Source organism: Lethenteron reissneri, chromosome 26 (genome assembly GCF_015708825.2).
Source record: "Lethenteron reissneri isolate LAM-NWPU_2019-01 chromosome 26, ASM1570882v1, whole genome shotgun sequence".
Classification (NCBI taxonomy): Eukaryota; Metazoa; Chordata; class Hyperoartia; order Petromyzontiformes; family Petromyzontidae; genus Lethenteron; species Lethenteron reissneri.
In genome coordinates, this window is record NC_083804.1 from 24679130 (window position 1) to 24706864 (window position 27735).

General features: G+C 55.8%; 1 pseudogene; it reads right to left on the reverse strand.

Moving 5' to 3' along the window:
• Window positions 1-5702: 5702 nt before the first annotated feature.
• LOC133347977 (solute carrier family 23 member 1-like) lies at window positions 5703-27517 on the reverse strand (annotated as a pseudogene).
• Between the last annotated feature and the right edge of the window lie 218 nt (window positions 27518-27735).

The following is a 27735-nucleotide window of genomic DNA, read 5'->3' on the forward strand; positions in this document are numbered from 1 at the left end:
CGACGGGAGGAGAAAAGCCGCCGAACGCAGCCAGCGACGGCGCTGAGCTGAGCGGCGCTGCAGCTCGGGGGACCGCCCTCTCGCTCGCCCCGATAGGTGGCGGAGAGGGGAGCACGGAGCCCGAGGTGACCGGGGGCGAAAACGTAGCCGAGCGAATCAGCTGCCCGGTGGACACGGAGGGGGAGGCCATGGAGCTCGGTGGCGACGCGCACCTGGCGGCGGAGGCCGAGGGAGCGCAGCGGCCGGACCTGACCTCAGCCTTTCAGACAAAGTCGGGAGAAGGAACGTTGATCGTCGCGGACGCAAGTTGGGTGCCGCGCGTTTTCATACCCGTTAAAAGCAACCCTTCGTCCGCCATGGAACGGACCAAGAGACCGAAGGGTTGGAGGAAGCTGCACGCACTCGGGACCGAGCCCGGCGAGGTTCCCGTTCCGGGAACGTCGGTGGACACCGGAGGGTGGGTTGGTGCTGACGGAAAAACTTACAGTGAGGACTTAAAGGATGATCTGGACAAGGCGGAGTACCCCCAAAAGCTTGGAGGTTGGAGAAAGCAGGCTAAGCCGGGGGAGTGCACGCCCAAAACCCTCCTCCTGTGGTGGAGGACGGCGGAAAGGGAGAAAAAGGGGAATGTGGCGAGGGAGCTGGCAAAAGCTTTCCCCGATATGCACTCCCTTGTGGACGTGGTATTGACAGCGAGATGGGAACCACATAAGTATGGTTTCGGCGTTCAGGAGGTCGAACGGATAGCGGGATTAATCGGGGCTGTTCTCCTTTTCGGAGGATGAAGAGGAAGAAGACGAGAGGATAGCCTGGGCGAGGGAGGCCAAGGAAAGGGAGGCCATGAAGGCCAGCGGTGACGCGCGGGTGAAGGCGGCGACCGAGGGAGCGAAACACCCGGACCCGGCCTCGCCTGCCTCGTCGTCGCAGGGGAGCAGTGTGAGCGTCGTCAGCGGTGGCGACCCAACGGAACGGAGGGAGAGGCCGAGGTGCTGGCCTCCGATGCCCAAGATGGAGTGCTCTCCCGAGTATCTCCTCGGTTTCCTAAAATGATCGTACGGGAGGCGAAACATCCATGTGCAGGACAGCTTCCCCAATAGCAAGAACTTTATGAGTACGGCCCAGCGTGTGGTCCAGGACCCGAGCACGTATGGATATAGTCGCCAGGAAATTTTCCGGGTAAAGGCCTTGATGAGCAAGGTCCGAAAGCAGCCACCCCCCCCCCACCACCCCCTTCTCTCCCGAGGCGTTGAAGCTAACACCACTACCACCACCACCACCGCCGTCGCCAGCCGAGGAGGAGGGTGAGGATGTGGGAGAAGAAGAGCCGTCGGTTTAAGCAAGGGAACGTGAAAGCCCGGATAACGCGCACACCGGACATTGACTGTGAGGCAGTGGCGATGTGGTGCGCGACGACTACGAAGTGCTTGATGTTGCCACGAGACGACCACACCGAACGCACTCGGAATGTTTCAGCGCAATTTGCGCGGGAGCCTGAACGACGCGCACACCGGACACTGACTGTGAGGCGGTGGCGATGTGTTGCGTGACGATCAATGAAGTGTATGTTGTTGCCATAAAGGCATGTACATTGTTTTGAACGCACGGAAAGTTTCCAGCGCAATTGGCGCTGGTGTAATAAATATTTTTGAAAGTCAAAGTCTGTCTCTCTCTCTCTCTGTCTCTCTCTCTGTCTCTCTCGTTGTCTCTGTGTCTCTCGTTGTCTCTCTGTCTCTCTCTTCATCTCTGTCTGTCTCTCTGTCTCGCCCCCGTGTCCCCGTGGCTCCGCAGTGCACGAGACGGCTCCGCCCTGGGAGGGCACGAGCCCTGCTGCCGAGGGGCGCACCCATGGCAGAGACTCCATCACGCTGCCCCTGCTGCTCGTGCTCGGTACGAGCGCGCTGCTGCCCCCCCCCCCCCCGCTAGGGACTCCTCTTCACCCTCTTCACCCGCGTGTCGCGCTCTGCGTGGGAACCCCACCAGGACCGGGGAGGGTCCCTGGTGGGGAGCCCCCCCAGCCCCCCCCCCCCCCCGTGGTCCCCTTCTGCACCTCGCGGCTGGTCGAGACGACCGCGCCGCTCTAAGAGGCGGGGAGCGCCTCCATAGTGCGGTGGCGCGGGGCCCGCGGCAGTCGCCCCGATTCGCCGTGACCCCTCGGGACGGCCCCAGCCGCATCGTCCCGCCCAGACTCCGCGTGTGCCGCAGTAGCCGCCGCGTGGCGCGCTCACCGCTGCCGCCCCCCCGCTGCCCCCCGCAGGGCTCCTGGCGCTGGTGGCCCTGGGCGCCCTCGGCTGTTGGTTCGCGGCGAACGCGGAGCGACTGCTGCATGGGCGCCGCACCCCGGTGAACGTGGTGAAGCCGTGCCGCCCCCCGCCGCCCCAGGCGAGCCACGAGGGAGCCGGCGCGCGGCCCCCCGTGTCATCCACCACCCCCGTGTCCGTCACGGCCTGAGCAGCCCCGGGGTTGGATGCGGCCCGCGGGGCTGGCCCCGTCGCGGTGCCGGCCTCGTCGTGCTGATCGTGCGCATGGTGCCGACGTCGAGGCCTGACAGCTGCGGCGAGGCGCCTCGTCTTGTTCCTCCAGGCCACGTGACAGTAGTAGTAGCCAGGCCAGGTGGTTACTGCTGCTGAATCACGTGACAGCAGTAACAACCAGGCCAGGTGATTACTGCTGAATCACGTGGCATCAGTAGTAGCCAGGCCTGGTGATTACTGCTGAATCACGTGACATCAGTAGTAGCCAGGCCAGGTTGTTACTGCTGAATCACGTGATATCAGTAGTAGCCAGGCCAGGTTGTTACTGCTGAATCACGTGATATCAGTAGTAACAGCCAGGCCAGGTTGTTACTGCTGAATCACGTGATATCAGTAGTAACAGCCAGGCCAGGTTGTTACTGCTGAATCACGTGATATCAGTAGTAACAGCCAGGCCAGGTTAGTGCTGCTGAATCACGTGACATCAGTAGAAGCCGGGCCAGGTTACTGCTGCTGAGTCACGGTCAAGGATCCAATCCGTGAGACTGTAATCATTGCCGCCCGATACAAGTAGCGACATTCAGGGCGACCTCTTTCTGAAATGACAATTCAAGTCTCGTCTTCTGTTTCGAGTGCTGAGACAGTGGTGGAAACTCCACATTCTTGTGACGGGAACGGGTTTTTCTCTACGTGACAACCACTCTCGCCTTCCCCACAAAGTATTACTCATTCTGGGAACCCTGGAGTGAACCCCCAACCGGGATTTGAACTCAGACTGTGAACGTCCACGATCACCGTTGCGTCCTTGTGGGAAAATATCGTCACGGGATATCAAACCACGTGGCATGGAGCAAACCACGTGTACCTGATATAAAATCTACAGTGCACAAATGTATATGTCTCATTAAAAAATACCAACTTGCTGTACGGAAGTCTCCTTGTTTTGAGTCCAGCCCTGTGGAGTTCCACGCAGGCTGATTTCCTCTCAGTGTGTAGCTGACCGTGTAGCGACGGCTCGATGTGTTCATGTGCCGTGCTACTGAGGGACGACTCCCTGTTGCTTTGCTGTGGTCTGGGACTGCTGCTGTTGTTGTTGTGCTGCCTCGCCCAAGGTTGTGTTCAGTGTTGACAGATCAGCAGTAGTGTATGTACTCATGCAATGTGCACTTCTATACTTCATGTATTAATTTTATGTTCAGTCACTTGTTTACCTTTCCTCGACTTTGCACTCCTGTCCTGTTTTTGGATTGTGCCCCTACTGGACATGTGACAAAGAGCTTCATAGCTCATCGGATTCCTCCATGATAAATACAGAGACATACTCTGAGTTAGCCACAAACACACGTAGATGTAACCACACGTAGATGTAACCACACGTAGATTAAATCACACGTAGATGTAACAACACACAAACGAGGTGCAGCACTGCGCACATGAAGCTGTCACTTTGACACCAAGTCGCTCACGTTGACAAGGGGGGTCACGTGGCTCGAGCAGTCTTAGCTTATCACTGCAGTCTTAGCTTATCACTGCAGTCTTAGCTTATCACTGCAGTCTTAGCGTATCACTGCAGTCTTAGCGTATCACTGCAGTCTTAGCTTATCACTGCAGTCTTAGCTTATCACTGTAGTCTTAGCTTATCACTGCATACTTAGCTTATCACTGCAGTCTTAGCTATCACTATAGTCTTAGCGTATCACTGCAGTCTTAGCTTATCACTTCAGTTTTAGCTTATCACTGCAGTCTTAGCTTATCACTGCAGTCTTAGCTTATCACTGCAGTCTTAGCTTATCACTGCTGCAGTCTTAGCTTATCACTGCAGCCTTAGCTTATCACTGCAGTCTTAGCTTCTCTCTGCAGTCTTAGCTTATCACTGCAGTCTTAGCTTATCTCTGCAGTCTTAGCTTATCACTGCAGTCTTAGCTTATCACTGCAGTCTTAGCTTATCACTGCAGTCTTAGCTTATCACTGCAGTCTTAGCTTATCATTGCAGTCTTAGCTTATCACTGCAGTCTTAGCTTATCACTGCAGTCTTAGCTTATCACTGCAGCCTTAGCTTATCACTGCAGTCTTAGCTTCTCTCTGCAGTCTTAGCTTATCACTGCAGTCTTAGCTTATCACTACAGTCTTAGCTTATCACTGCAGTCTTAGCTTATCACTGCAGTCTTAGCTTATCACTGCAGTCTTAGCTTATCACTGCAGTCTTAGCTTATCATTGCAGTCTTAGCTTATCACTGCAGTCTTAGCTTATCATTGCAGTCTTAGCTTATCACTGCAGTCCTAGCTTATCACTGCAGTCTTAGCTTATCACTGCAGCCTTAGCTTATGACTGCAGTCTTAGCATATCATTGCACTAGTCATTATATATACTGTACCACTGTAATTATAATGGCTACATGATGTATAATTTGTTGACAAAATAATAGGCTTTACCCTTTCCGGCAAGTATACAGGAGGATTTAAGACGTTCAAATGCCAAACGGACGCCTATCGCCACGTCTGCATTCACCACACATCATGCTTTGTGGTAAAACATGCACCGCATTATCAAGGGAGTCTTATAGTTGACTGATTGAGATTAACAAAAAACATTATTTATTTGGACATGTAAAACATCAAGATGTAATCTATAATACACAAGCACACAATCTGTATTTATCTATGAAAAGAGCTACATTATTACGATGACTAATACGCTCGTTTACCTAGGAAGGCCTCACTGAGTCCCAAGGAAACTTGTTCAGGAGGATTCTGCCAATTTTCCGCAGTAGGGGGGCGATGTCGCTGCTGCGTGATCCCAATTGCGTGGTTTGCGATGTGACGTCACAGCACTGAAGTCACGTGATCAACGCACCGTGCTTGGCTCGATTTGGCTGAAGCTGGGGCGCCATGGGGGCTAGGAGATGTTATCTCCCTCGCCTGGTATGCCGGAGGGCGTGGGTTCGATCCAGACCCTGACGATGCCTGTATATTTGGAGTTTGCGTTTTATCCCTCCACATTTAAAAACGTGCGTTTAGATTATTTGGCTGCGACTATAAATTCCCATACATGGTAAGCCACTTCGTTGAGCTGTCACTTGCGGCCAGATGGCTCGTGAAAAAGAGCTACGTCACTCAGTGGGCTTCACTTGGCAACAACAACAATAACAAATCGTAGAATTCGTTTTCTGGTAATCCCACGCCGTCGCCGATCCATCCTCCAAGCCGGGTGCCCCGCCGCCGTCGCCACGGCTACACGGCGCAGTTCGTTCCCACGGCGACCTGCGCGCCCACCGGCCTCTGCCCGAAGGTCGGGCAGACGGGAACGCGGCGAGGCCACGTCCACTTGCGCAGCAGCGGCGCGACGAGCGGCAGGTCGTAGACGCGCGTCGCGGCCTCGCCCCCGCCCTGGGCGCTGTGCGGGTCGCCCCGCCCGTGGCTTGTCCACGCCAACAGCAGGCCATGCTCCTCCACGGTGCCTGGCGGAGCGACGGGCGGCGAGATGGGATGGGGGGGGCAGGCCGGGAGCGCCAATTGCGCCGCGTAATCAAAGTTCCGCCACGCCGCCACCGCCGCGGTTCAAACGAGCGCCCGCCGTCGCCGCTTTGGTCGTCGTGTTATCCCGACCATGCCGTTCGCGTCCTGAGAAGGGGCCTGCGCAGAAGTGGACACGCCGGAGCTGCCTCCGAGATGGACGGTCCAGTGAGACTATTAGTGACACTTTTTCACGCACTCCGCACGCGGGAGTGAGGTTGCGTCGTTTCCTGACGACTCGAACCATTCCTTTAAATTCTCAGGAGTTGGAGTTCATCTCAAGAAATGAATGCAGAATTGTTGTAGTAATTTTTTTTGTGCATCATCGCTGACTGGGCTGAGGCCATCAGCTCTCTACGCTTGAGAACCCGGTTGAGTGACTGCCGGATGAAACCCGGACCCGGCCATCACCTTGCTCAGCGCTCTGACCTCTGACCTCTGAGTCACCCGGCCCGATCTGGACAAAGCCCCATCTTGGCGCACTGCACTCTGGTGACCTCAGAGGGATGGCTGTATTTACCCGGGCCCTTCGGTTTTCCTCCCACACGTACAAACATTAAATTGGAGTTGGTCAAACATCCCATGATAGAACCACAGAGCTCGGGCAATCATTGGGGATTGCGTGTTGCAATCGCATGGATAGGTTTCCTCTCACACGCACAAGCGCTCATTATTGGGGGGAAAATATCTGAATGTAAAGAGGACCAGCAGAGCTTGGGCAACAGCTGGCGACGCCAGCACAGCGCCCGGTCGCTGCCTTCCCCCTCGCCTGTGTTTCCTTGCGCCTATCCTCCCGTCTCTCCCTCTCTTGCGTATGATGGCAGCAGCAGCAGCAGCAGCAACCTGTTCAAGAGCTGAATGCCAATGTCGAGCGCTGCTGGCCACGACGAGAGGGCTTCAGCAGAGAGAGACAGAGAGTTGTTCTGCGGTGACGGAGCGCAGACTCCATAGTGATTCAGTACGCATTGTTAGACGCGTGCGGCGTGCTGTGAGATAAACTTTTTTTCATTTCACCAGGTAAGGCCCACTCAGCTACACTGTACGTTGCTCTTTTTCAGAAGCGACCCGGCCACAAATGAAAGCTCAATGAAGCGGCTTATCACGTGTAAATGTATTGCTGCCAAACACTCTAAACGCGTGATGTTGATTATAAATATGGAGAGAAAAACCGGAGAACCCGTAGAAATATCCACGCGACCACGGGGAAAACATTCAAACTCCAAATACACAGAAGGCGTCAGGGTCGGGATCGAGCCCACAACTTCCTGCATACCAGGAGAGGGAATTAACATCTCGCCGTGAGACGCGCCGTGAGACGCGCGTGCGACGTGGACGGATCACGGCTCCACCGTGAGACTCGGTGAGAGAACAACGAACCGGGCACGGTGTTGTCGAGGTCGAAGCCGAGGAATCCTCCCACGAACATGCTCATGGTGCACAGCACGGTGAGCGTCTGGTCGATCGGCGCCACCTCTGCCCCGCGCGGAGGGAAAGACAGAGAGACGGAACCGCTGTCACCCTCTGCTGCGTGCCCCCCCCCCCCCCCACGTGCTGCAGCGGGCTCCCTCCGGCTCCCTCCCACGGCTGGGCAACACAACGCGCGGTGTAACCGCAATCGGCCAACAACATCCCAATGCTGAACTATCGCCTGCAGGTTGTGTGTGCGTGTGTGTGTGTTGAACTTCTTTTGCACCACACGTAGCCAACCATGCTCGTCGGAGGTGCGGGGGAAGGACAACAAACTAAACACTCAATGGGATTGCACAGAGCAGCAGCAGCAAGGCCGCCCCCTGCTGTGAAAACTTGGAACAACGCTCCTGAAAAATCAGTCTTGAAGCTCAGAGGGGATTTCCTTGGACAAGCAATAATAGTCGTAGTAGTACTTTCAAACATAGTGGATAGCGAGGCCTTCATCCAGCAGCGGATTACAGACGACTGTGAAGAATTATCTCATTGCGCATGACGTCAGCACTTTGCCCAGGAGATAAATGCCACAACAACAATGGTGGTGTTTGTTTTAACTTCGCTCGAGAAGAGCTGTTGTAGGCGGAACAAAAACATTAAAACTGTGACATTGAGGGATGGAGGAGAGCAGGTCGGAGGGCTTTTAGAAAATCTGAACCTGGATCCCAAACAAGAAAGTGTCACGTCAGTGTGCACTCCCTGCGACGCTGCATGGCCCAGACACGCCGCTGGCAGCTGGTCGTCCACGGTCGACGCAGAGAACGAAACCTGAAGAGTGGACAAAGAAGCGTGGCGAGCGGCACGCTGGGAGCTGCGCTGTGAGACACGCAGAGCAGCGCGTGGAGGGGAGTGCATGCGCACGATGTTGCAGACAAAGAAGGGGACATTTTTTTCTTTACTTATTATTTATTTTATCCACTCCTTACTTTTATCTTGCTAGTCGTTGTGCATGGCTGCACTTTATTTTGTAATTTACTCTGCTCAGTCGGTGCGAGCCGCTGAGGGCGTGAGGGGTCTCTGTCTTCATTCCTGTGGCTCCGTGCCATCGGGGCCGTTCCCGTTCTGCTGCAATGTGCACCGATGCCGACCTTATTGAGGGCGATATTGGCACGTGCAATAAAGATCGATTGGTTGGCCATTCGAAAAGAAAGGAAAATGGAGTGAGGCTCGGGCCGGACGCATCACGGCCAGAAGAGACGATGGGCGGCGAAGATGGCGGGGAGTGGAACGCGTACCGGAGCGGTGGAAGCAGTTCGTGTGCAGGGTGGAACGTTGCATCGCCAGGATCGCGAGAGGTGGCCGCGGCTTGGGGATGATTTCATCCAGTAGTGGATCGAACATGGCTGATGGGTTTTATTTATTTTGTTTGTTGACCCAAGGAAGGCTCAAGATTCTCTTTCAGGAGGGTCCTGCCAAGTGCGACCCCAATTGAATAATCTGCATATATCTTGATTTGAAGCTTTCGTGACTGCAGGAATCCATTCTCTTTGGTTCTTTCGGTAGATGATACTTCAGCATTGGGCTGTTTGGCTAGTGCCAGGTACATTGTGGGCGTGTTTTATTTTAAGCTCACGATGATGATGTTAAAAGAGCAGTCGGAGAACAAGTGACAGGCAACATCCATCTTCCACTTCCATCGTTGGTGTGGTGACGGTCCACACGGCCCCAGCGTGGCCGTCTCAACACGTCGATGGCGAGTTGTGGTTTGGTCGAGCGCCCTCCTTGACATCTCACGTCTCATCTCAACGAATTGGACAGGGCACCCCCGGTGGCAGCTGTCCCTGTGTGTGCACAAGTTGACTGGGCACGTGGCCTGCGAGCGGGCGTAGTCTGCCAGGTGGCGGGCGGGAGGGTGACGATTGCTGCCGCACGTAAATCCCAATTGAGTGATTTGCGGTGGAAGTTTCCAAGTTGCTCAATTTGGACCACGACGCCGGCACGCGACTGGCCGCTGGTCGCTCCGAACGACGTCGCGCGTGAGGGAGGCAGACGGCGCGTCGGGGTTTAGCGGTTATGACACTGCAGCATTAACCAGGGTGGGCTGCGGGATTCGAACCGCGAGCCTGCGTAAGAACGAGCGGCAGACGCGCTCCCGCCGGGCTGCGTGCGCGGCGCCTGTGAGCGGTGGGTCCCTACTGGTGTTGATGGCCCCGGGGTTCTCCTTGAGCCAGGCTGGAATGGCCAGACCCGAGAAGATGGACAGGCCAACGATGAACACGTTCCTGGATGAGTTCATGTCTGCGTACTGACACGGTAGGGGCACACGGGCGTCGGGGCTCACGGTGGCGGTGAGCTGGCGGGCGAAGCGATATCACTGCCAAGGCGTTCAGCTCTTGTGAGCCGGTGGTCGCGACAAGGCTGACAGCATTGCGCACGCGATGCGGTGGTTTATATGTGGGTGGCGTAGCCGGTGCCTCGCAGCAGAAACCACATGAGTTCGATTCCAAATCGGGCGCCTTTCCTTGTGGAATTTGTATATTCTGACCCCCATTCTGCAGCGTGTGAGTGTGTCCGAGTGTGGCGTTTGTGTGATCTTCCCCTGTTTCCGAAGGAAACCTATGCAGGGTTGCGATTTCCGCACCAATTTCCGCAAACATGCTGTTTTCGACCGCATTTTGCGGTAGTTTCTGTGACCCTCTTCCGCACAAATTTCCGCAATTTGCGGTGATTCCTGTGAAGACTTCCGCAAATCGTGACTTCGATTCCCGCCTTTCTCGGTGCCGTACTCGCGCGGTTGGCGCACATATCTTGCGTATGCCCATTTGGCTCTGCTGACTTCTGGAAAAAACGATATGTATATATGAACTATGGATTCCTGCATTCAGACAGCGTTGTTGGTGCGCACGAACTGTGAAAAAATCAATGAGAGCCGCGAGCTCTTGTGCGTCGAAGTACTTGTCGATGCCGTCGATGAAGCACACTTGCCACAAGTACACGACGCCACCGTTGACATGTTTGTCGCCGATAGGAATCCCTACGGTTGCATCTTTCCGGATCGACGCAACCCCCGGCGCTGTGCTCAGGCCCTTTTGCCCAGCCCCATGATGTCTCCTAGCGTCTGCCATTCGGAGCCCTCGCAGTACTCGTAGCGACAAAGGAAAAACAAAAAACTGTAGCATTTTCTTTATTCATATTCTGTCGATATGCAAAACTATTCATCGTCGCTCAGATTGCAGCGCGTTGGGAAATCCACTTGTAATTTTGGCCAAGCGCTCAGATACCCACGCTGTTTTCGATACGCTCAGATACACACGCGTTTCCGCTCAGGTAATATCCTCGTCCAGCGTACGCTCATTTGTCGTAGCTACTTTATACCTCCTGCGAATATATACACTTTACTGCTAACGATTAAAACTTTGGCGCACAGGTCGGTCGGCTGTGAGAGGGCTTTCTCTCTGCAAAACAACATCAAGCCCGAAGAGTGGTTGCTCCTCTCGTGCAAGCAGTTGAACGCGCTTATAGTTTGCGCCCGCGACAAGCCAAAACTCAGCATCTTTCACGCCGAAGACGACATGAAGCGCTGGAAGAATGCGAAGAAGTGAAAGTACATGTGCTCGTAATCACGGCTCCGCATTTGAATAAAGTATGTGGTTCTTGTGCGGAAATGCGGAAATCATATATTCATTCCAATCAGTAACTCAAAGCCCTACGTGATGCTGGGCCTTGCATGTATCCTTTCCAATAGAACGCATTAACGTGTTGTTAAAAGCGCGCGGTCATAGGAGTAGTCTTTCCACCGTTTGCGGTTGACTTTAGCAAAAATGCGGGAAAATTTGAACCCTCCTTCCGCATTTTCCATGCGGAAATCGCAACCCTGAACCTATGCCATCAGACAACGGCATTGGTGTTGGTCAAACAGCCCAATGTAGCAGGACTCGGTGTGGCTGTCCTGTGTAAATGAGAAGTAATTTTGACACGCAAAGCATGCGGATGGGGAGTTGCGTCTTGCTGCTATTTGCGAGCACACTTCTGCACCCGTTAGAACCCACGGAGAGAATTTGGGACCTCCCAGGAGAGAACAAAACGTCGGCAATGAGATTGCACAAAGACAAAGATCCCCCGTATAGCCTTAACAAGTGCTGTTAGAGAGCACCTATGAAGGCTGAAATGGTACACGAGGGGATGGGTGGCCAGCACCACGCCCGACCGCCTTTATCTCCCCAGTGGCGATGTTTACACACTGAACCAGGTACTCATTTGAGGCTGAGTCGACCTAGGGATGATCGTCACTGGTGTTGGCTATGAGCAGGAATCGAACCCGGGTCGCCGGGTTCATAGCGCAGCGCGCACACCGCTACACTACCGCTCCCCAAACACAAATACACACAGATACACACAGACACACACACACACACAAACACACATAGACACACACACACACATACACAAACAGACACACACACAGACACACACACAGACACAAACAGACACAGACACAAACACACACAGACACACACAGACACACACAGACACAAACACACACATACACAAACACACACATACACAAACACACACATACACAAACACACACTGACACAAACACACACAGACACAAACACACACACAGACACACACACACACAAACACACACACACACAGACACACAGACACACACACAGACACACACAGACAGACACAGACAGACACATACACACAGACACAGCAGCCGCATCTCATGCCAACCCCGTGTGGGACAAGCAGCAGGAATCAGCCTGCCGGTATCTCAGGCAACAATTGCCACTGTTTGTGTAAAACCAACGGAGTTGCCAAATCTCCCAATTATTTAGAAGTTGGCAAAGTTGTAGCATGAGGCCGCCACACGATGGGCTCCTGCTGTTTTCCAACAACACCGCGCGATCTGTCGCGTCCACCCGTGAAGCGGAGGGTGAGTGTTTGTTTAAGGTGAATACATCGTCGCAATGTTAACCAGTGTGGCCTGCCGGGTCCAAATCGCGAACATCTGCGTTCCTCCTGCACGGTATCCTCACCGCAGCCTGCCGCACGAACCTGCAGGGTGGAGATGCCCACGGCGGCGATCATTCCAAAGGTGCCCAGGAACATGCCGCCGATGATGGGCTCGGGGATGGTGATGAAGACGGCTCCACACTTCCCGAAGATCCCCATCAGCACGAGGATGACTCCGCTGACCTGCAGCACCAGCCGACTGCCCACCTGCATTGTCACGCAGCGAGACAAAGGTCCCCAGCTGTGTAGACCTCAACAGGCCGTCGGGGCAAGTGCTGTGAGCGAGCACCCGAGAAGCCGCCACGGCACGCGAGGGGATGGGTGGCCAGCGCCGCGCCCCGACGCCTTTGTCTCCCTAGTGATGATGTTTACACACCGCACCAGGCACTCAGTTGAGGCTGAGTCGACCTAGGGGAGGCCCTGGATCGGTTCAGAAAATCGTCACTGGTATTGACCGTAAGCGGGAATCGAACCCGGGTTGCCAGGTTCGTAGCGCAGCATAGTGCTAACCACTACACTACCACTCCCCACGCAACGAGACACACACAGACACTCACACAGATACACCCACAGACACACATAGACACACACTCACACACACACTCACAGACACACACACACTCACACACACACAGACACTCACACAGACACACACACAGACACACACACTCACACAGACACACACAGATACTCACACAGACACATACACACACACAGACACACCCACACACGGCCGTCCACCGTCACCCTGGTGATGCCCAGCGCGGCGATGTTCTGGCTGAAGGAGGTGGTGCCGTTGCCCGTGCCCAGCGACCCGGCCAGCAGGCAGCCGAGACCCTCGACCGCGAGGCCGCGGCTCACGGCGTGCGACGGCGGCGGCGGCGCCCCGGCGAGTCGCGCGCACGCCGCGTAGTCCCCCACGGACTCGAGCGCCGAGGCGACCACCCCGCACAGCATGCCCAGCGCAGAGGCGGCGCCCAGCGTCGGCGCGCCCCACTGACCTGCGCGGGGGGGGGGGGCAGCCGTCGTCACCGTCCGGTTCGGGGTGGCGGGGAGAATTCACCTCCCTCGCCTGGTGCGCAGGAGGTCGCGCCGGCTCGACCCTGACGCCTGGGTATGTGGAGTTACATGTTGCATGTCGCATGTCGCATGTTGCATGTACTCCCCGTGGTTGTCCCCGTGGATGTCCCCGTGGTTCTCAATAACACAAGGCACACCAATACACATATGAATGTGAATATTATTATTGAGTAATTTGCTGGTAATTTTTCAGCTCCAGGGTTATTTGGCTAATAGCAGTCACATTATTACAGTAGACATGTTAGCCATGGCGTAGCTCAAAGGCAACTCTTGGAACACTGTGGCGCAGCCTGCAGGTGAAGAGCAGCGCTGCGTCATTGTTGAGGACGCCCTCAGAGCCGCGTGCCTCCACCGGGGGCCGCCACGGCGACGATGCCGCGAGCAGCCCGCGAGCGCTACGCGGGGAGGTCAGCAGAGGGCGCACGAGCACCACTGTTGTACCTCACTCCGCGCCCACGTCTATGCTACCCGACGTCGCCCACGCGCACTGACCCACGTGCTGAGGGCGAGCGATTGGCGCCCGTGGCAGGTCGCTGCTCGTTGCAGAGGTTTGCGGTTAGAATCTGGCAGGCCGCCCTGGCCATTGCTGCTCTGCGTGTTCACCGTGAGGGTTCCAAGCACCGTCTGCTTCACAGTGGACGTTTGACACCCGTGACGCCATTCGTCGCGGTCCAAACAATTAAAGAATGACACCGCAAATTACTCAGCTGGGATCGAACGTGCCAATAATCGTCCCTCAAGCTACGAAACTTGGCAGGACCCTCTTGAATCGAGTCTTGGGACTCGGTAGCCAGGGTGAACGAGAATCATCAAATAACAGTAATCAGCAGCAGGATGAATGTGTGAGTGTTGGATACAGCGTGCGACGGCGCACAGCGTCAGCTCGCTCTCGCACAGAGTGTATTACTCGAGAAGAGCCACAGGAAAGCCGGAAGGCAGCCACGCGATAGCCGCCGCCAACACTTGTTCCTCTGAATATGAAGGTGACATCGATCGATTAATGAGCGTCTACGCGTGGGAAGAAACCGGAGCGCTCGGAGAAACCGCACGCGTGAGAAGGGGAAACACTCGATCCCATATAGAGGGAACAGGTGGAGTCCACATTCCTGTTGGACTGCCCTCTCCTGGCGAGCCCCACGGTACGACACCTGAATGTCCACGGGGAGTCGTGTGAGCCACCAACGCTCGCCTCCACGATGCTGCATAACAGGCCACGTGCATCACCAAGCAGTCAAGTGTCCCTGGCATTGCATATACAGTGCTCACAATAATAATGCTGTCATGTACAATGGAGTATCGTCTTCCATTGAGGGTCCCTTTGTGCAGACAACGCTTCTGGCAACGCGCCCTGCAGTGGTTCAAGCGAGAGACACGGCGGGTAGCGAATGGCCCAGAGTTCCGCTTGCGCCGAAATCAATGCAGCTGAAGTTAGTGCACTCCCAGGAAGCTGTGGTGCCTGATGGGATGTGTGCCAATTTGTAATTGGCACAATTTTGAAGACGGATATATGATGGAGAAATGCATCACATGGTCATGCTCCACGCTATCAGTGTCTCTGTCCCAGGATGACTCCCCCTTCTCGACTTGCACCCGGCTCTTACCCAGCAGCGATGCGTTCCGTCTCGGGGTCTGCTGCTGCCGCTCGCCACGACGAGAGGGAGGCTTCAGCCGAGAGAGGGAGAGAGAGAGTGCCCGTGTCCTTGTACTGCTCCTGCAGCCCAGGCTACAGTGGTTCACTATATGGCCCATCGACTGCCATTCCCCATTGGTTTTATTTACTGCAGCAGGATGATGGAGATGGTGGAGTGTAACACCTGCACCGTCCTGCGACGGTACAGAGGTCACACAGTACAGATCTAACATCGCCCGTAGACGTACATGGATCTCTGTGAGTTCACTATGAGTTTACCATGTGGCCCATCACATGGGTTGCCAGGCCACAATCGCACTTGTACCCTCTTCAGTTCAATCTCCCCGTACTCTCTCTGGCTCCAGGTGTGCCTCACCAGGTGGTTACCTCTCTCTGCACCTGAGCACTGAATATGTTCGAGCCCACCTCGCTGGGAGTTCCACTCTGCACGAGTGCCGCATTCAGTTCCCCTCGCGCGCCCTCCCACTCCGCATCCCTCCACCCTCGTCCAGCGCCCCTCTCACTGACATCGTAGCCCTGGCTAATCGCTGGCTACACGTGCGCGCATTGATACACGGATCAGCCACGCATGCACACACACACAGATCACATATACAAAGACAAAGATCGCCCACATAGCCTTTAACAGACTGTTCGGGCAAGTGCTGTTAGCGAGCTTATGAAGACCAGCACAGCACATAATAACACGACCCTCAGCCGCCTTTGTCTCCCTAATAGTGATGTGTACACACCACACCATGATCAAACACACACACATATACTTCAGGCACACAGACAAATATTCCCCGCTAAGTCGAAGAGTTTCGTGGCAAGAGCTGTTAGCGAACTCGGGTCGCTGGGGTCGTAACAGGGCACCCCAATCACTTCGCCACCACTCCCCACGAGGCACGCACACGGCCCCTGCACAGGGGCACACACACAACTTGTACAAACATCCCCTCGTGTCGTCACCTTGGCAGACTGCTGGGGCAGGTGCCGTGAGCGAGCACCCGTGAAGGCCGCCACGGCGCACGAGGGGGTGGCTGGCCAGCGCCACGTCCTGCCGTCTTTGTCTCTCCAATGCTGACAGTACACACCATTTATGACTGAGTCAACCTAGGGGAGGTCCAACACCGGTTCAAATAGTCACCACTATTATGGGTCGTGAACGGGTTGGGAATCAAACTCCTCTCGCCGGATTTGTCAGAATCTGACTTTCGACTGTAGCAGGAATCCGATGAGCTATCAAGCTCTTTTCCAGCAAGTTTGTCGCGCTGTGCGCTAACCACTGCGCCACCGCCACACCGCGTCAGTTGGAGTTAAACTCGGATCGCCAGCCCGGTGATGACACCGCAGATTCTCAAGTGGCTCTGAAGCCAGAGCGCTTGGCCGTACAGCGCTCTGGTCCTGGGTTCGAATCCAGGTTCCAAGCCACTCGTGAGTTGATGGTCTCAGCCCGGTCACCAACATAGTCCTCATCAGCATCTTGATTTAGACTGGAGGAGGAATCCGATGAGCTATGAAGTTCTTGCTCACAGATGTCCGTGAATGATCACCGCATGCTGAGAGGGGAGACTTCTGTTCGGATTCGTGACCTATTCCCGTGAATGATTAAACGCTGCTGTCCGTCTTCGGTTGCGTAACGAGAAACTGCTTCCCCAACATGAACGGCGCGTGCGGCGCTGTAATGTTTAACACGGAACCTTCTCCACCATTCGTGGCCTCAAGGTCGACATAACCTCATGTCCAACACATCGTTGTTGTTATTGTGTCATGCCCGGTGTATTGCTGGCCCTGAGACGGCTGTGGAAATTCCACGTTCCTGTGGAAGGGACCTCTCACGTGAACATAACGAGCACGGCGGCCGCACGGCCCAGCAGCGGCAGCGCATTCGCCCCTTGCTCCCGAGCCTCGTGGTTCCGACCCGGCAGGCCACCCTGGTTACTACCGCGCCACCGCGTTAACCATAACAGCGCCGCGCGCCGTCTGCCTCCTTCGCGGTGGACGTGAAAGGCCCCGCGTGGTGACGGCGTTCGGAGCGAGTCGCGGCCCATCGTGTGCTGGCGTCGTGGTCTAAATTTGCCAAAACTAAAAAAATGCCACCGCGAATCACTCAATTGGGATGTACGCACGGTAGCCATCGTCACCCTCCCCTCTCTGCTGGTGGACTACGCCCACTCGCGCGCCACGTGCCGAGGGAAGCTCCCAACGGGTGTGCCCTGTCCACTGTGCTGAGACGAGATGTGAGTCACCCATCGCGTGGAAGGCGCTCTGACACTCCCCTGCGTGACGGTGGGCGGCTTGATCAGGAACAATTTCCACGTCATCGTGAACGTGACCATGATGACATCGTTAGTAGTGGTGGTTTCCCTCCATGATACTCACAGCATCATTCTATTCTCACGCACGATGACAGCAACATGCTCAGAAGCTAAATGCCAATGTCGAGGTCGGCCGCTGCTGCTTCTGGCGACGACGAGAGGGCTTCAGCAGAGAGAGAGTTCGTGTCGTGTCGCTGTTCCTCCACCTCCTCCATGAAAGTGCTTTACTATATGGGCCATAGTTTTGGTTGCATGGCCACGACCGCACCACTGTAGCTTGGTTTAAATTTTCCACTCACGAAGGAGATGTGCACAGCGGCCTGTTGATGCTTTAATGCGGTTGACGGTTCCACCGGCGTCTCCGAAAAACGCCACGGCAGAAGGTGCGTGACGCGTGGGTGTCGAGACGAAGTGGCCGTTGTTAATGAGAAGTGCTATCGGGTTCTGCCTAAACGTTCTCAATCTGAGCAGATTGCTTGCAATTCACGTCGACCATCGAGCAGGTGCGTGTAGAGTGATACAGGCTCAAACCTGTCGCTCACAGTCGTTCATAGGTTTGATTGAGTGTTGCCTTGAGGCGAGTGGTAACGGGGGTCACTCGAGTGTAAAGGCACAAGTCCTCACCATATACGAGGCTTCCAGAGGAATAGGGCACTAGTCAACATTGATTGACTGTACTGATGAGCACGGTGGAGACAAGGATGGAGATGATGATGGAGATGATGATGAAGATGATGGAGATGATGATGGAGATTATGATGGAGATGATGATGGAGATGATGATGGAGATGATGATGATGATGAAGATGATGATGATGGAGATGATGGAGATGATGATGGAGATGATGATGGAGATGATGATGGAGACAAGAATGGAGATGATGATGATGGAGACGACGCTGTGGGGGCTGAATGCAAGGGTGCGCCCGTGCAGGTGGAGGCTCACAGAGAACATCTTGAAGACGGGGTACCTCACCACACGGCACCGCCCCCCGACAAACCCCGGCACCGGCACGGCGACGTCGCGCAGGTACTGGGAGAAGAGCACGATCAGGGCCACGGTCCTGGGCACACGCTGAGGTGCGCGTCATCACACGCGGAGGTGCGCGTCATCACACGCGGAGGTGCGCGTCATCACTCGCGGTGTGGCGACTTACAGCCGTGGCGGTTTCTAATGGCTTTGGATTTCGCAGCGATAGGACCAACACATTCACACGGTATCCCATTCAGTGCCCGTCAATGTGATACATTTTTTGCCAAGTGGGAAAACTTCAGTACCTGCAAATTATTCAATTAAGATTAGCAGCAAAATTGCCGTCTACTGTGGAACTACTGCACACTGCACCTTGGTGGCCGAGTGAGCACGCGAGTGAGTGGAGCGGTCCACGCTACGAACCTGGCGACACAGGTTCAATTCCCGTTCACGGCCAATACCAGTGACGATTATTTGAACCGGTTCTTGGCCTCTGCTAGGTCAACTCAGTCTCAAAGAAATACCTGGTGTGATGTACTGGGGAGACAAAGGTGGCCGGGAATGGTGCTGGCCACCTACCCCCCTCGTGTACTGACCCGGCCTTCTTAGATACTCGCGATCAGCACTTGCCCGAACAGTCTGATAAGGCTATAAGGGGGATCTTTACCTTTACGTGGGTGAGTGAGTGGGTGGATGAGTGAGCGAGTGAGCGGGTGAGAGGGTGGGTGAGTGAGTGAGTTAGTGAGTGGGTGAGTGAGTGGGTGAGTGAGTGGGTGAGTGCGTAGATGAGTGAGTGGGTGAGTGAGGGGATGAGTGAGTGAATGAGTGAGTGAGTGGGTGAGTGAGTGAGCGGGTGAGGGAGTGGGTGAGTGAGTGGGTGACTGTGTAGATGAGTGAGTGGTTGAATGAGTGGGTGAGTGAGTGGGTGAGTGAGTGGGTGAGTGAGTGGGTGAGTGCGTAGATGAGTGAGTGGGTGAGTGAGGGGATGAGTGAGGGGGTGAGTGAGTGGGTGAGTGGGTGAGTGCGTAGATGAGTGAATGAGTGAGTGAATGAGTGGGTGATTGAGTGGGTGAGTGAGTGAGCGGGTGAGAGGGTGGGTGAGTGAGTGAATGAGTGGGTGAGTGAGTGGGTTGAGTGCGTAGATGAGTGAGTGGGTGAGGGGGTGAGTGAGTGAGTGAGGGGGTGAGTGAGTGGGTGAGTGGGTGAGTGAGTGGGTGAGTGAGTGTGTGAGTGAGTGGGTGAGTGAGTGGGTTAGTGGGTGGGGGAGTGGGTGAGGTTTAGGCCGTGGTGGCGAGGGTGGTGCCCACTCACAGGCACGTGATACCCCAGTGGCCGCCGCTCTTGCGTCCGGCCTCCCCAAAGAGCGAGAGGCCGATGAGGGTGATGGTGGGCGCGATGGACAGCGGCCCGATGAGGCGCAGGGCCGGTTCCATGGCGCCCGTGAGGCCCAGCGCCACTTAGAAGAGCGACGCGACCATGATGGCGCCCTGCAGCTGCGTGCGGTCGTCACCAAGAGTCAAACAAACAGCTCGGGGGGGGGGGCGGGGGGGGGGGGCGCCGTGGAGCGCCGAGCTTGGGGCTCGCGAGGCGCGGGGACCCCACAGCGTGGGCGCCAAGTGGCCCTCGATTGTGGGCCAACAATCAATCCCCGTGCAGGTGGCAAACAGGTGGCAATTTATAATAATACTAATAATGTTATACTAATTACAAGTTTATCGAGGAGAGCCACACTGAGTTGTATGACTCTTTTTCAGGAAGGCCCTGCTACAATGATTTTTATTGTAAGATGTTTGCAGCCAATTAATGAGTGTTTATAGAAATGGGAGGAAACTGGAGCACCCGGAGAAATCTCACGCGTGCGAGGAGGAAACACTCGATCCCCGTACGGATAGAAAGAGATGTGCGAGAGTCCACTTGCTGTACTGCCTTCTCCTGGCGAGGCAGGGTGTGCTCAGCACTGCTCGGTTACAGGCAGCCGCGTGCGTCGGTCACCACGACCAATACCCCTGGCAAGTCGGGAGATAGATCCATTCCATTGTTAATTGGTGCAAGGATGCATAATGCTCCATGTCGTGAAAAACCCTCCACCACCGGACACAGCCAATCGAATTGAATTGTCACGCGCTTACCAACTCGCCGGTTCTGATTGGTTGACCTCACTCACACCGCGTGAGTTGCCAACAGAGTTTAGCAGCGATTAAATACGTGCCTGTCCCCTGTGAAGCGACGGCAAACGTCGTCCATCAGCACAAGATCCAGAAAGTGAGAGGCCCGTCGACCAACCTGAACAAAGGTGGCTTCACCTCGCAGGAACAAACCAATCAGATTTGAACCAAACTCCGATTTAAACCTGCCGAGTAAATGAACGCGATGTCGTCTTCAGTGGCGCTGTGCCTCTCTCACCTCCCGAATGCGAGGCTGCTACACCTCGGGGTCGCTGGGCCGCGCGGTGCCGTGGGCGGCCTCCGTGCCGTTGAGCGCCGGGTACCGCCACTCGGGGAGGGCGAGGATGGCAAAGGCCGGAGCCACGAAGCTCAGGCTCCCACCCTGCAGGATGGGCAACCTGGGCACACGGGGAGGGGTGGACAATCTCTCACTCACTCGCTCACACACACACTCACCCACACACTCAGTCACGCACTCACCCACGCACTCACACAATCACCGACGCACTCACATACTCTCCCACGCACGCACTCACACACGCAATCGCCCACGCACTCACCCACGCACTCACACACTCACCCACGCACTCACACACTCACCCACGCATTCACGCACGCACTCACACACGCACTCACTCATGCACTCACACAATCACCCACGCACGCACTCACACAATCACCCACGCACTCACACACTCACGCACTCACACACGCACTCACGCACGCACTCACACACTCACGCACTCACACACTCACGCACTCACACACTCACGCACTCACACACTCACGCACTCACACACGCACGCACTCACACACGCACTCACACACGCACTCACACACGCACTCACACACGCACTCACACACACACACTCACACACGCACTAACACACACGCACTCACTAACACACACGCACTAACACACACGCACTCAGGCAACCACCGACCCACCGCCCGCCCCACCTCGTGCCCAGCGTGGTCTGCAGCAGCGTGGCGAGCCCCGACGCGAAGAACATCGTGTTGATGAGGAGCCCCTTGACGAGGTCGTCGCCGCCCGCGCACAGCGGCTCGGCCAGGATGAGTGGGATGGCGATGATGCCGCCGAACGCGAGGAGGTAGTGCTGTGGACGGGCACGTGAGGCGCACAGCCATCCAGACGCCTCCTGCTCTCTCTGCTAGAGCTGCTGCCCTGCGATTTGTGAGCTCCTCAAACAATCCAGCGCGCCAACCACTACACCGCCGCTCCCCACACTCACGTGCGCAAATACAAAGACAGAGATTCCCGTGTAGCCTTAACAGACTGTTGGGGCAAGTGCTGTTAGCGAGTACCTATGAAGGCCGGGTCAGCACACGAGGGAGTAGGTGGCCAGCACCACGCCCGGCCGCCTTTGTCTCCCCAGTGGCGATGTTTACACATCGCACCAGTTACTAATTTGAGACGGAGTATGCCTAGAGGGGGCCCAGGACCTATTCAGATCGTCACTGGTGTTGATCATGAGTTGAGTGAGAATAGAACTCGGGACGCCAGGTTCGTAGCGCAGCGTGCTAACCGTTCAACCACCGCTCCCCGTACTCCGAACACTGTCACGCACTCACAGCAAGAGCCACCAGGCGACGTGCACATTGAGGCCGCGTGAGATGTGGAAGGCTTGCTGCTGCTGGCAGCAAAGTCACAGAACAGGCCCAGGTGCCCATTGGTTGACTGACTGAGATAACGGGCAGATGCATCACCTGTGCTCCCCCCTGTGCCCACTCGCACACTCACACTCACCGTCACTCACCGTCACACTCACTCACACTCACTCACTCACACTCACTCACACTCATTCACACTCACGCTCACTCACTCACACTCACTCACACACAAACTCACTGAGTGAGAGCGTCGCTCTCTCTTGAGTGCGGAGTGGAGCCCAGTCTGCAGCTTGCCGTGTCGCGCGAGTGCCGCCCCCCGCCCCGACGACGCTGACCACTCCCTGACCTGGAATCCGAGGATGATGCACACGAGGATGGGCGTCCGATCCTTGACGCCGTAGAGGAGCGCCTCGTCGCGCTTCTCCGCGGGGACTTCGTCGCCCGGAGGCCGCCCCGCGGCGACCATCGCCGCCATCGCCGCCGTCTCCCTGCTCGGTGCCGGCGGAACAAATCAACGATGGCCACTTCCCCCCGAGCCGCACGCTCGACTCGCGCCCCGGCGATTCCGGCGCCCGGCGCGGTGGACGCCGCAGGTAGAGCGACGGTGGCACGGGGTGACTCAGAGGTCGAGAGGTCAGAGCGCTGAGCCGCTACCCGCGTGGACAAGACGGTGCTGGCGGCGGTGGCGGTCGGGTTCGGGATTCCACCACTGCCCGAGTTCTCAAGTGCGGTGACATTGATGGTCTCGGCTCGGTCGCCCACTAACGACTGCATGGAAAAAGCCACCGCGTTAAATGTGGTTCTGCACTTAATTCTTCATGAGCTAATCCTTGTGCCTCTCACAAGAAGATCCCTGGGTTCGATTCCCTCACAGATTCCCATGCTCAATCACTTGCTCACTCACCTACTTACTCACTTACCTGCTCACTCACTTACTCACCTACTCACTCACTTAATTATCCACTCGCTCACTCACCCCACTGCAGGTGGCACCGCTTGTTATTATTTCAGCTACTTCCCTTTCCACAGCTACAATTTGGAATTCCCTCCTCCCATCGTCGTCTCGTTTCCCCCAAACTCTTATCATGATAATCACAATAATAACCTTGCTCAATCAAATAAACGTGTTACACTCGTATCTACTGCAACCTTAACCGTAATTTTTGATGCTGGCCACTTGATATTTCGGCTCGTTGGGCCGGTGGCTCATCATCGTGTCCCCGCGACGTGCGAGGCCCTGCCCAGCTAAGCTGGCGGTCAGGAACGGACTGGCCCCAGGGTGATGGCAAGAAGGCAATTTGGCGGCCCCCCGGTAATTGGATGCAATTCTGATCAACCCTAATCTGAATGGGCATTTTCGCCAGGAAATCCGTTCCCAAAAAGCAGGGCACAGCGAGGGACCTAGAAATCAACACCGTCCCAGAAACCGAAACACCACCAACCGTAATGCTGGCGTCCACCTGACCCACAATGCCCATACTTCCCCCATTCGCCGCTATGCACGAGTCGTAAACCGGTCGCACCCTTTCCGGAGGAATGGACAGGAGGTGAAATATAACGTCCAAGATAATGGTCGCGGACGCACCTGAGTCCACCAAAATACGCACCTCCACCCCTTGGATGGAACCCGGCACAATGGACGACCCGGTAGCGGCCGCAACCACCCTCCGTGCCAATTTACGCCACTGTGTCAGCGAGCGACGCGGCCCTTCGCACGTTCCCCCGTTAGCAACATTATCCATACCCCGCGGCGAAAGCGATGCATGAGGTGATAGGCCTTGCCGGGTGTCTTATGCATACCGACTTGCCTGTCGTGGTTGTTCTTGACGCGGCGCCTCCTTGTCAGGGGCCTCCTGCTGGAGCGGCGGACGAGGGCGAAACCAACATTCCCTGGCGAAGTGCCCCCGACGACCACAGCGGAAGCACAACAGGTCGTGCCATCGTCCGGCGCTCCCCCTGTCCTGGCGATCTCGCAACGGTGGTCCCGGCCCCAACTCCGCAGCCCCCCGAGTAGGCGTCTGGGTCGTGGCTGCCGTCAACTCCGCAGGCCCCCTCTCGTCCCGCACGTACACGGCCTTGGACGGGTCCTATCCCATGGCACCACCTTCGATTTTGGGGCTCCCCGTCCAGGCCGTCACTTGCTCCCACCGGCGCAGGTTAAATTGCGCGTCCAGGCACTTAGCCACTATCCGGGAGGTCAGTTGTTCGTGTCCGCACACAGGCATGGGAATGCCCAAATCCCTGAACAGCTCCAATATTTTTTCTAAAATCAAAGGCTCTAGCAAGTCAGGTTCCGTGTCCGGGTATGCGGCCATAGCCAATTCCAAGACGGCACCCCGGTAAGCCACGGGAGATTCCTCCAGAGCCCGCTGCCGTTGAATAAACCTGCGATGAGCATCATCGGGGGGCTCATAAGCTTCCGCCATCTCTTCAAATACATCCTTCAGCGTAGTCTTTCTTGCGGCTTTAATGGAACGGAAAAACCTGACCGATTCGTCATCCAGAAGCGTCGGAAGAACTTCTAGAGCCTCCGCATCCGTCCATTTTGCCGAGCGGACTGTGGCCTTAAAGCAGCAGGCGAACGCACTCCAGTCGCCGCCAATGGAAAATTCCTTGAGCGCCGTCAGCCGATGGCTGGGGGTCCCCGAGTCGCCATAATCCGCCGACGGTGTTTGATGCGGTGGCGACACGATAGCCTCTTCCCGCATAGCCAAGATGGCGGCCTCCCGTGGAGACAAGACGGCGGCTTCCCGCGCTGACAAGATGGCGGCTTCCCGTGCTAACAAGATGGTGGCTTCCCGCACTTCGCCCCCGGCACCGCCCAAGATGGCGGCGTCTTACCGCGTGGCGGAGAAGGTGGGATGCGTCGCGTGGGCTGCAATGGTGGACGGCTCTCCTGCTGGACGATCCGGCCGCGCCGCCGTCGTCACCAGGGCACACAGTTGTGTCAGCGTGGCCCGCAGCAACTCAAGTTGAGCCGTCACGTGCCGCCAACCTTCCTCAGCGCCCGCTGAAAGAGACAACCCTGCCGGGCCGACGATTTCTTGCACCCCCGGCGTGTCGCCCGTCCGCACTTCGCCCCCTCCTTCCATCGTCGGGAACGCCGCCTCAATCGGAAGCTCATCTTCGTCGTCCGAGGATGGTGCAGGTACGTTCTTCTTCTTAAGATGCTTAGACATCTTGGTTCACTTCTGACACCAGTGTAATAAAGGACACTGTGACAGGTTTTCGCTCTCCGTTGTCCTTTATTGGGTTCTCTCTCTCACCCGCTGGTCCTCGCTCCGACCCTCTCCGCGCGCCCCGCACACGCTCCGTGTGGCACCCTCTCCGTCCTTCTCCGTGCGCCCCGCGCACGCTCCGTGTGGCCCTCGCCGCGCCGTCACCTCCGGCTCCTCCTTGTGCTCTCTCCTCACCCTGCTCTTGCCACACCGTCCTTTGGGTCCCCCACACCCGCTCCGGCCCTCTTCTCCCTTCCGTGCCCCTCGCACGCTCCGTGCCTGCGCACGCTAGACTCCAGGGCCCCTTGGCCCCGACCACGTGGCAATGGCGCCACTTCTCCTGTTCCCACCAGCGTGGCTCCCCTCTGTGGTTGACTCTCTTCTCCCCCAGCTCCTCCTCCGTCTCTCTCTTATATTCCCCCCTCTCATGTGACCCAACTCCACCTCCTCCTCCTGCCCCTGTCTCCGCCCCCACTCACCCCGACGACCAGGCTCCGCCTCTCTAATACACCGGCCCGTGTGAGTGGTGCGGAGGCAGCGCCCACCTTGTCCTTGCTCGCATTACACAATAATGTCTAATAGTGTATTGTATTACATTGCTCTGTTTTCTTTTTTTACCTTTTCTTGTTTCATTGTATGTAATTACAGAGGTTAGGGATTCATAAAGTACAACGCAATCATGTAAACAGAAATATATGCATCGTTATATGAAGACAAGTCCAGATTTTGTGGCCAAGGTTTAGACAATTGTTGTTTTTATTAACAGAGCATTGCAATTATGTTTTTTAAGAAGATTTTTACAGCAATATATTAGAGGGGCATGTTTGAGTATTATAATTATTATAACATTATGATTATTATAAAATATTATAATTATTATAACATATAATAATTTGTATAACATATTATAATTATATCATGTTATTATAAGTATTATAACATATTATACTTATTATAACATATTATAACATATTATAATTACGGCCTTGGGTCAATGAGAGATTTGGAGGTTTGGTGACTGCACAGAGAGAGACACACTTAATCAAACAAACTTAAAATTTGGAAATGTGATGCAATACAACACAGAGAGTCGGTCAACACACAACTAACGCATCGCCTGGCTGATTGCGTTCTTCCACAGATTGCTAAACTAAGCGAGAGAATTGAAGCAAACACCATAAGGCGAGGGCAGGAGGCAAGGCCCCGTTTTGTAAAGTTCCAACCTGGACATCGCTTCCATGCTCGCTGCTACTCAATTGACATCCATACAAGAGAGAGAGCGAGGCTCTACCTCGGTAAACAACAATAACCACCACAACCATCATAACCACCACCATAACAACCACAACCACCACCACAACCACCACAACAACCAACACCACCACAACCACCACAAACACCACAACCACCACCACCACAACCACCACAACCACTGCCACGAGAATTTCTCACCTCGGATTTCAGTTCACGCGCGGAGCGGCAACTTCCTATTACCTCGCCAACGTCACTCGTTGGGTACAAGACACTCCCCTCCAGCGGATCTGCAACTTAAATAGATTATGTTAATGAACCGGCCCATACGTGGAGGGATGGGGTGCGGATGCTGAACCCATCGCAATGAACTCGCGACGGCTTTCACGAATATATTATGTTAATGAGGCGGCAGTGTCGTGGTGAGTGCTGCGCTCCGCACCGACCAGCCGAGTTCCATTCCCACTCGTGGCCAACACCGCCAGTGACGACTTTCTGAGCCGGTCCTGAGCCTCCCCTACGTCGACTCAGCCTCAAACGAGTACCAGGTGCGGTGTGTCAACATCGCCACTAGGGAGACAAAGGCGGCCGGGCGTGGTGCCGTCCCACCCTTAATAGGTGCTCGCTAACAGCACTTGCCCCTAGAGTCTGTTGCCTCCCTATCGCCGGAACCACTCCATGTCTGCAGATGTGGCTCATGTCAGGCAGAGATTGCAACCAGGTGGTCCGTTGTCAACAGGTGCAATCACAAGAGCGGCGTCGGCCCAGCTGCAGACTCACGACTTGATAGATCTTGGGAGGGAAGATGAGCTGCTGGACTTTGGTGGCAGCCATGGAAGCCAGGACAGCAACCTTGACGTTGCCGCAGGTAGCACAAGTTATACTGGTTGGAACATCCTGGTTACACCAGCCCACAGGGGATTATTGTGTCCGTCCATCCGTCGTGCAGGGAGGGGCTGGGTGGGGAGGGAGGGGCTGGGTGGGGATGGTGGGCTGGGTGGGAGGGGTGAGGCTGGGTGGGTGGGAGGGGTGGGGAAGGACTGGTCACCCCG